We start from the raw sequence: 9,777 nt of genomic DNA on the forward strand, positions 1-9,777 counted from the left end.
CTAACAGGTTTTTGGGGGGACAATTTACCGAAACTTTCGTTTCGGTAAAAAGAAAAAAATCGTTTCGGTAAAAAATAAATGTACTAAGTCCAGAGCTTTAAAAAAAAGAAGAAAAAAAGAGAGAGAAAATGTTCTATCTCACATAGATTTGGCGGACCCCCTGTAACTACGAGGACCCCCTAGGGCCTAGGGGGGTTTACATCATATCGGATGGCAATTTATTTTGTTAACGTGTCTTGCCTGTCTAAGTGACTATAGGTAGCCTACATTATATTTTGCTTATATAATATAATGTTGACACTATGACGAACTCTTGTTTCCCCCTAACCTATAACTCCCTAAACTCGTTTAGTTACGTAATAAATAGCCGACATTTTGCAATTGTTATCCAAGTTATTGCTTATTGCTAGTAATCAGTGGTGGAAAAAGTAGCTACTCAAACGTTTTACTTAAGTAAAAGTATCAATACCGCAATACAGAAATACTCTGTTAAAAGTAAATGTCCAATTCAAAATATAGCCTACTTGAGTAAAAGTATAAAAGTATCGGCATCAAAATGTACTTAAAGTACCAAAAGTATACCAAAAGTAAAAGCACTGACTCAGTATGCAGAATGTCCAATTTCAAGTTTTCAAATGTTAACAAATCCTTTGAAAATAGCAGATCTACAAGCTCATTGTGAGCTTGTAGATCTGCTATTTTTAAATGGCTGAAATGTGTATACAGGGCTGAAGTGGTTAATGTATGTTCTATAATAATAATCCAAATCTATAAAGTAACTTGTCATTTTAACTAAAGTTTTCAAATAATTGTAGTGGAGTAAAAGTATAATATTTGCCTCTGAGATGTAGTGGAGTAGAAGTAAAAGTACTGAAAATACTCCAATAAAGTATAACAAAATACCCCCAAATTGTCCGCAGAAGACCGCATGGCTAATTTATATTCACGAGGATATGCAAATTAGCCGGTCTCAGTCCGCAGGCTAGCCACGTCTTTAGCCATGGATTACAACCGTCATGGATGAACTTCAACCTGTTTGCACCTTTCTCCTTTACTGCTCCATTCATCTACATAAACGTTCATATCACAGCATGACGCGTTGTCAGCTTGTAGATCGGCTATTTTCAGTGAATGTTCTCCCCGGATGGTCGTTATCGTGAAAAAAATCAACAAAAGAGAGAGAAAATCTCAAATAGATTTGGCGGACCCCCTGTACTGTAGTAACTATGAGGACCCCTAGGGGTCCAGGACCCCCTTATGAAGACCCCTGCTCTAGAACATAACAACATAACATAACATGAAGCATTTACCTTCATCAGATAAATACTAATGTTACTGGCCTATTTGAAGAATGAACTGTCCGGACCTGGACCATGACCTGTATTTGGGCTGCTGTGCGTAAAATGGATTGTTTAGCTATTTTATGACAATAATAATAATAATAATAATAATAATAATAATAATAATAATAATAATAATAATAATAATAATAATGATCATCATCATCATCATCATCATCATCATCATCATCATAATAATCGTAATAATCATAATTTAATGGCCGCTTGTTCCCCGGCCGCACACAGCTCGCTACAAACAAGACAGTCACCGAAACCTACGATCACTGGCATCCATTCATGCCTTGTGCGTCTGTCTACAAACTAAGTGCCTTTGATCCTAATCACCTTTTATGTGTGCGCGAATGGGCCATCAAGTTTGTCTGATGTCCCAGTGGGGAGTTAACGACCGCTGTTGATTCATTGACTGAAGCAATCCACACCTACTAAATTGTTTTTGTTTTTTTCCTCGAAAGCAAAGACTCATGGAGAAATCATGATGTCATCTCAATCAGCTCAATCAATCATGATTGAATGGCAGTAGTGTATGGCCACGTAAGTCCTTCGATCCCAACTCCCTTCGATGTCAAGTGGGCCATCAGGACGTTTGCTCTCCCAGAGGGAGTTAATGAGCGCACATAAGTGTGTGTGCCACGTTATGATATGGACTGCACATTATGTTTGATTTGGATGCACCAATTGAGTGATTCACACCTATTTATTTGTTTATTCCTGAAATTATAAGCAGTGCATTTAAGTTGTTTATTCCCTTTTAGTTTACTACTTATTGAAATGTAATGAATTGTTTCCCTGCTTAACTGTTTATTATCTATATATATATATATATTATTCGATGCTTTAATTCAGGGGTAGGCCTACTCAACAGGCGGACCGCGGTCCATTTTTTCCCCCAAAATATTATTTGTAGGTCAAGCCATTAATCTGCGAGTTACCGCGACCACGAGTCAGAATTTTCCTTGTATTCATTTCATGCAGCGCTATGCATATATATATTGCAGATTTCAACTATAAAGTGCTTACCCCATGGCCACGGACGTTAAAATTATGTATGATCCCTCAAAAATACCCGTATATTCCGTGTTGTTCAATAAAAAGCATTTTAATCCGATGGCTGCCATTTTCGTATAGAGTTATAATGTGCAATACACCTCCCAACCGATAGGATCGAATAGTTGAAAGCTGATGAAAAGACGGAGAAAATGGCCGTCGATCGGATTAAAAGGCTTTTTATTGAACAATACTGAAGATATGGGTACTCAAGCTGGAACGTACACCATTTTAACATCCATGGCCTTTAGTTAAGCACTTCATATTTGAAATCTGATCGTTTATGACCTGGACGTTAGCGTTGTAAATGGAGCAATCCCCAACACACCCACCACACCATGTTGAACGTTCCTTTGCACATGCGCAAACCACATAGTCCCGTTTGGACTTTTTAGGGCGTTAGGGAGAAATAACCAGGACTATATTTATGCTAAATAGTAAAGAAAAAGCCGTGTGATGAATTGCTGTAGCAGTAAAATAGAAACATCAACAGAATGAAGTGGTATAAGTGAAATTAAACTTATTTGAAATTAAACAATGAATTGACTTCATGTGCTAATGCAATGGTTCTCAAACTTTTTCGTGCCAAGGACCCCCAAATAGACACTTATTAGACCGCGGACCCCCATTTGAAAAGATAAGCCAGGGACCCCCATAAGAGAAGATTTTTACGGCTCTCTAGCAGTGATTTCAACCATTTTAATTTCAAGGACCCCCAGTTTGACATGCATTAGGCTACGGACCCCCATTTAATGGCATGTAGGTCTCTGGGACCCACATTCATATTGTAAAATCAATGTTAATTTAACTCTGAGAGTGTACAAATGGAACCAAATGGACCTGTTAGGGTCCATTTGGTTACATTTGTACACTCTCAGAGTTACAGACCCATAAGGGTCCATTTGGTCCCTGTCCATCATTTAGCTGGGGACCCCCTGGAACCCCCTCAAGTACCCCTGGGGGTCCCCGGACCCCACTTTGAGAACCAATGTGCTAATGGTTATCAGCGGTAGGCCTGAAAGATGACGGTCATGGACATTCTTCAACCTGGTGTGATGAATTGCTCAATTTACAACTGTAACGTCTACACAAACGTTCAGATTGCAAATATGAAGTGCTTACCTAAATGCCCAGGATGCTATACATGCCGACGTTTCAGCATGAGTACCCATATCTTCCGTATTGTTGGATAAAAAGCATTTTAATCCGATCGTCGGCCATTTTCGCATAGAGTTATAATGTGCAATACACCTCCCAACCGATAGGATCGCATAGTTGAAAGCTGATGAAAAGACGGAGAAAATGGCCGTCGATCGGATTAAAAGGCTTTTTATTGAACAATACGGAAGATATGGGTACTCAAGCTGGAACGTACACAATGGTAACATCCGTGGCCTACATAGTCCCGTTTTGACTTTTTAGGGCTTTAGGGAGAAATAACCAGGACTGCAAAATCGGACTTTTAGGGGAATCAGGACTGTCATAATCGGACGTTTAGGGGCTACTGACAGTTCTTCAATAAGTGACTAGTTGGGAGTGAGAATGTGTATGTTCTATAATAATAATCCAAATCTATAAAGTAACTTGTCATTTTAACTAAAGTTTTCAAATAATTGTAAAAAAGTAAAAGTATAATATTTGCCTCTGAGATGTAGTGGAGTAGAAGTAAAAGTACTGAAAATACTCCAATAAAGTATAACAAAATACCCCCAAATAGACCAATTATTTGTTTACTAACATTGAGCCTGGACGCACAGGTGATTGTTTCACGCAATCAATTCCCAACCTGTTTCGGGGTGCACTGGTTTCAGCACACCCCAACCCCCTCTTGTGTGTGTTGGCTAGTGAGACGCGTCCTAACGAGACCTGATATAATGGGTTTCGTTGCGCGCATACTGGCTGCACGCAGCCAGTATGACGTCGTCTGTTAAGGGGTCTATTGTCCGCAGAAGACCGCATGGCTAATTTATATTCACGAGGATATGCAAATTAGCCGGTCTCAGTCCGCAGGCTAGCCACGTCTTTAGCCATGGATTACAACCGTCATGGATGAACTTCAACCTGGTGTTTGCACCTTTCTCCTTTACTGCTCCATTCATCTACATAAACGTTCATATCACAGCATGACGCGTTGTCAGCTTGTAGATCTGCTATTTTTGGCAAATGTTCCCCTCAGAAAAGGAATTCTAGGGTTCAAGTGGTTAATGTAAAAAAAAAAAAAAAAAATCCTATCACACAAAGATTTGGCGGACCCCCTATAGTAGCTCTGAGGACCCCCTAGGATTCCCGGACCCCCTGTTGAAGACCCCTGGCCTACATCATTGTGAGCTTGTACATCTGCTATTTGTTTATACATTTTATACATTTGAAAAGATGTGAAATTGGACATTCTGCATAATGAGTAGCCTACTTTCTACTTTTGGTACTTTAAGTAGCCTACATTTTGATGCCAATACTTTTATAGCCTATATAGCCTATACTTTTACTCAAAATTCTGGACTTATAGGCTACTTAGAGCCAGGCCTACTTGTAATAGAGTATTTTGCAGTATTGATACTTTTACTTAAGTAAAGCATACTTTTTCCACCACAGCAGCGGTATTGAAAAAATAACCAAATGACTGTCATTTGTAGATACGTTATCTGACTTTATCTGAAGGAAGAACATTGTTGCTTGTGCATGACAGGTCTGCCAAGCTTGTAGTAGATAATGATATGGATACGGATTTTGAGAGTTGTACTTGAATGTTGTTGACATTAAATAATAATCCTGTTTAGTGTATCTACCGCGAGCGTTAAAGACTGCAGCGCTTATTGACGGCGCTGATGATCAACACACAGCTTTACTTCGCGTTGGCCGAATCATTTATATGCCAGTTATATCAAATGTTGCTCATTAATGTAACGTTTTGGTTAATGGTTCAAAATTGTAAAATAATCATGTGAGCTTGCCTTGTAGAAAAAAAAACAATGAACTAATTAAACACAATGAAATAAATAACATTGCAAAATAAAATAAAAACATTTATTTATTTAATTGTGTTTTTTAATTATTTGATTCTATTTATTTCATTATGGTATTTATTTTTTATTTTTTGGACCTATGGACTTCCATACTTGTGGATTGAAACAGTCACGCATGCATGCGTGTGTGCGTCAGTAAGTAACAACGCAAAACTAGCCCCATTGCCCCAAAAGTGTCAAAACACTCGCCGACGCCTATCTGGATCGCGCGCGCGTCACTGACCGCATGGTCGCGCCGTGTAGTTTCCCATAGACTTAATATGGTGACGCGAGAACACGACACGGTCATGCGCGCGCGCGTGAGCGCGTGCATGGCTACGCGGTCACGCGATCACGTGTAATTATACACGGAGTGGAGGAGTTTGTCTGTAGTTTAGGCTCTAAACGAGCGCCATACACACACACACACACACACACACACACACACACACACACACACACACACACACACACACACACACACACACACACACACACACACACACACACACACACACACACACTCAAATCACATCCTCATTTTCTTTTCATCTATAAATAGGCGGTTTAAGTGTCTCTCTGGATCAGAGCGGCAGGTATTGGTCTAAAATGAACAACCAGGTATGGCCGGGGCCCATCATATGCCATGAGTTACTCTACTCTTGACCTGACTCTTGACCCCTCTTGACTTGATTAGACTTGTTTCTAACCATATCTCTTTCCATCTCTCACTATAACCTGATCTCTCAGAATAACCTGTTTGATCCAAACCAGTTAGGATTCAAGTCGGCCCACTCCACTGAAACAGCACTTCTCACATTCTTCCAAGACAAGTCACGCGTTGCAACGTGGACTTGGGACAGGCCGGACTCACCAGCTCACTTTACTAGGCCCAGATGGCTCACGGCGGAAGACAGAGTATGAGAAGAAAGTGAAACAAAGAACAAGATTTTTGGGAAGAATTTCTTCTTTTGTCAACAAAAGTGCTCTCAAGACTCTTGCTGGAGCCCTCATTCAATGCCCCTTTGACTATACTTGCACCTCTTGGTTCTCCAACATCTCAGTGTCACTAAAAACTAAGCTTCAGACCTCCCAAAACAAACTGATCCGACTACTTCTCGGCCCAAAGCCCATGACCCACCTAATTCCAACTCACTTTGCTAGTCTGGGATGGCTCAGGGTAGTAGACAGGGTTAATCAAATAAAAATGGGATAAAAATTGAGCTAGTCAAAGGGGCAGGGCCCTCAATACCCTCATACCTGACTAACTTCTCCAAAGTGAGTGACCCACCCACAGCCACAACGCTAGAGGGAGCGACAACGATCTGGTACCACCCAAATATAGAACAAACATGGGAAAATTCTCATTCTACTATTCTCTGGCACCAAAATGTGGAATGCCCTGACACCTAGGCCTGTCACAATTATTACATAATTGCCTAATCGCAATCATTTGAGAAAATTGCAAATATTCTTTTGCATAATTGTCATAACCATTTCCATGTTAAAAATGTTCATATATTTTCCAGAAATGTCAAAAATAGTGGAAATAGCAGATCTACAAGCTCAAAACGCGATGCGTGTGTGTAACGTGAGGCGTTGTGAGCTTATAGATCGGCTATTTTCACAATATTTATCTGTGGAACGGAGTCAAGCAAAATGGGGGGTCCCCAGTTCAAAAAAGATTACTTTAGGGCAGGGGTTTTCAACCAGTAGTCCGGGGACCACCAATGGTCCTTGAGGGGGTTCCAGGGGGTCCCCAGCCAAATTAATAGTTAGCAACCAAATTGACCCTTATATGTCTGTAACTCTGAGAGTGTACAAATGGAACCAAATGGACCCTAACGGGTCCATTTGGTTCCATTTGTACACTCTCTGAGTTAAATGAACACTGATGATGGTGATACAGTGTAGATTGGTACCCCCAAGAAATCTAAATGGTTGAGTCCGTGGCATATCTTTTCAAATGGGGGTCCCTGGGCTAATAATTGTCAATTTGGGAGTCCTTGATGTGAAAAAGGTTGAAAACCACTGCTTTAGGGGGTCACGGCCAGAAAAGGTTGAGAACCACTGCTCTAGGGCTATGGGCTCATGGGCTGGTGAGAGACGCCTATGGGCATAACGTAAGAGGGAGCTCCTATTTGTTCCCCCTAGATCTGGCACAAACATGGGGGGAAAAATACATTCTACCATACAGCCACCACCACCAGAATGTGGAATGCCCTGCCAATAACCTCGATTCCCCATCCACACTCAAAACTGAACTAAAAGCATGGCTGTCATCTAATTATAATAGGCTCTATGCACAGCAGCCATATTATCACTTCCTTCACAGGTGTTACCAATGATACTAATGAAGGCTCTGTTCCATTTAGTCTATCACAGTGGTTTCCACGACCCCCATAACTCTGAGAGTGTACAAATGGAACCAAATGGACCCTTACGGGTCCATTTGGTTCCATTTGTACACTCTCAGAGTTACACACCTGTAAGGGGCCATTTGGAAGCCCATGAGGGTCCCTGGACCCCAACTGTAGACCCACTGGTGTAACAGAGTGTTTCCAGTGAGCCAACATGCACAATATCAGCACCCTGACTCTGTTTGACCAGAATGGAACAGAGCCTTCATTAGTAACACATTGGTAACACCTGTGAATGTCTTCATAATATGGCTGCTGTGAATAGAGCCTATGGGTCATAGAACCCCCTGTACTGTTATCAAACGTATTAATAAAGTATTCAATCAATCAATCAATCAATCAATCAATCAATCAATCAATCAATCAAGCGATCAAGCGATCAAGCGATCACTCAAACCTGCAGTTTTGCACTGTACAACATCTGGAGGATCAGAGCCTTCCTCACCAAGGAGTCTGTCCAGCTCCTCGTCCAAGCCTCAGTCATCCTCTCCAGCCTTGATTATTACAACTCCCTCGTCCTCGCTGGTCCTCCAGCATGCTCACTGAAACCCCCTTCAATTGACCCAGAATGCCACGGCACGCCTGGTCTTCAACCTCCCGAAGTTTTAACACTTCCTCCTTCCCTAATGCGCTCCCTTCACAATCAAGGGCATGACACCCCTTTCCTGCACACTTTTAGATCAGCTTAAATCAGTCTCTTCCTCCTTCCCTAAAACACCATGGCTAATGCTGTAATCATCCTAGACGCTTCTCCCTCATGGCGCCAAAACTGTGGAATTAGCTTTATAATAGAATGCTGGGTGAAGTAAAATATAGGCCTATACCGGATATAGTCTATACATCAAGCATGCTTATCTACATCTGTGAAGGAAACACAAAACGGACATACATAGCTATACTTATGTTATGTTATGTTGTAAAAGAGCTTTGAGTAAGTGAGTACTTAGAAAAGCGCTATGAAAAATGCAATTCATTATTAGTGCAAATAAGCGTGTGAGCTACAAGAAGCATTACAGAAATTAGAGATGAATGCAGCTCCTGTTTTGTTTTTTAGTGCCCTCTATTTAGCCTATATGTGACCATTTACTAGGGCTGTAAACTATATGTAAAAGATACAATCTCACTTTATTATGTACAGTTTTTGTATCACACACACCCGATGGGCTTGTAGATCGGCTATTTTTGACAAAGAGAGTTGTTGTAGACAAAGACAAAGTGCTCTAGTCTAGGGGTGATGCAACTTTGATGATGGAGAGGGCCACTATTATTTCCACACTCACTCCAGAGGGCCACATTGCATATACTGTCGGGCAGACACCTCTTATCTCCGTATTTTAACTTTTTTCATAAATGAATGCCATACTTTGCCATTCTATGTCACACAAAAGTAGCAAAGATAGCCGATCTACAAGCTGAAAACACGTTGCAGTGTGACGCGTTTTCAGCTTGTAGATCTGCTATTTGTGCTATTTTTGAATTGGAATCCCGATAAGTAACATTTTTCTTTAATTTCAAATGCATTTAGTTACATTTATGATAACTTTATGAACTTAAGTACAAATACAATGGACATAAAAAATACTTTTATACTAGACATTAAGCTATACTAACATAGTAATTGGGTCATGTTTGCATGTTTGGAATTGTAACAGCTGAAATCAATAATATATCAGGATTCCGATATTAACCTGCGGGCTGCATTAAGTGAAGGTGCATGGGGGCCGCATGTGGCCCCCGGGCCGCCAGTTGCCCATGTACTGTATGGTCTAGACTCGAGGGTTTACGGGGTTAACAACCTGTGTTATAGTATAGCCTACAGTATATGTATATGAGCTGCTTGAAATTGTAAGATGTTTGTCATTGATTGATTCCCAAAAATAAGGAACATAAGTGGGACAATGTCGGGTCTCTGTAAAGTGTCTTGAGACAACTAGTGATTTGGCACTTTAA

The sequence above is a fragment of the Gymnoscopelus microlampas genome, assembly GCF_963454915.1.
Source record: "Gymnoscopelus microlampas genome assembly, chromosome: 10".
NCBI lineage: Eukaryota > Metazoa > Chordata > Actinopteri > Myctophiformes > Myctophidae > Gymnoscopelus > Gymnoscopelus microlampas.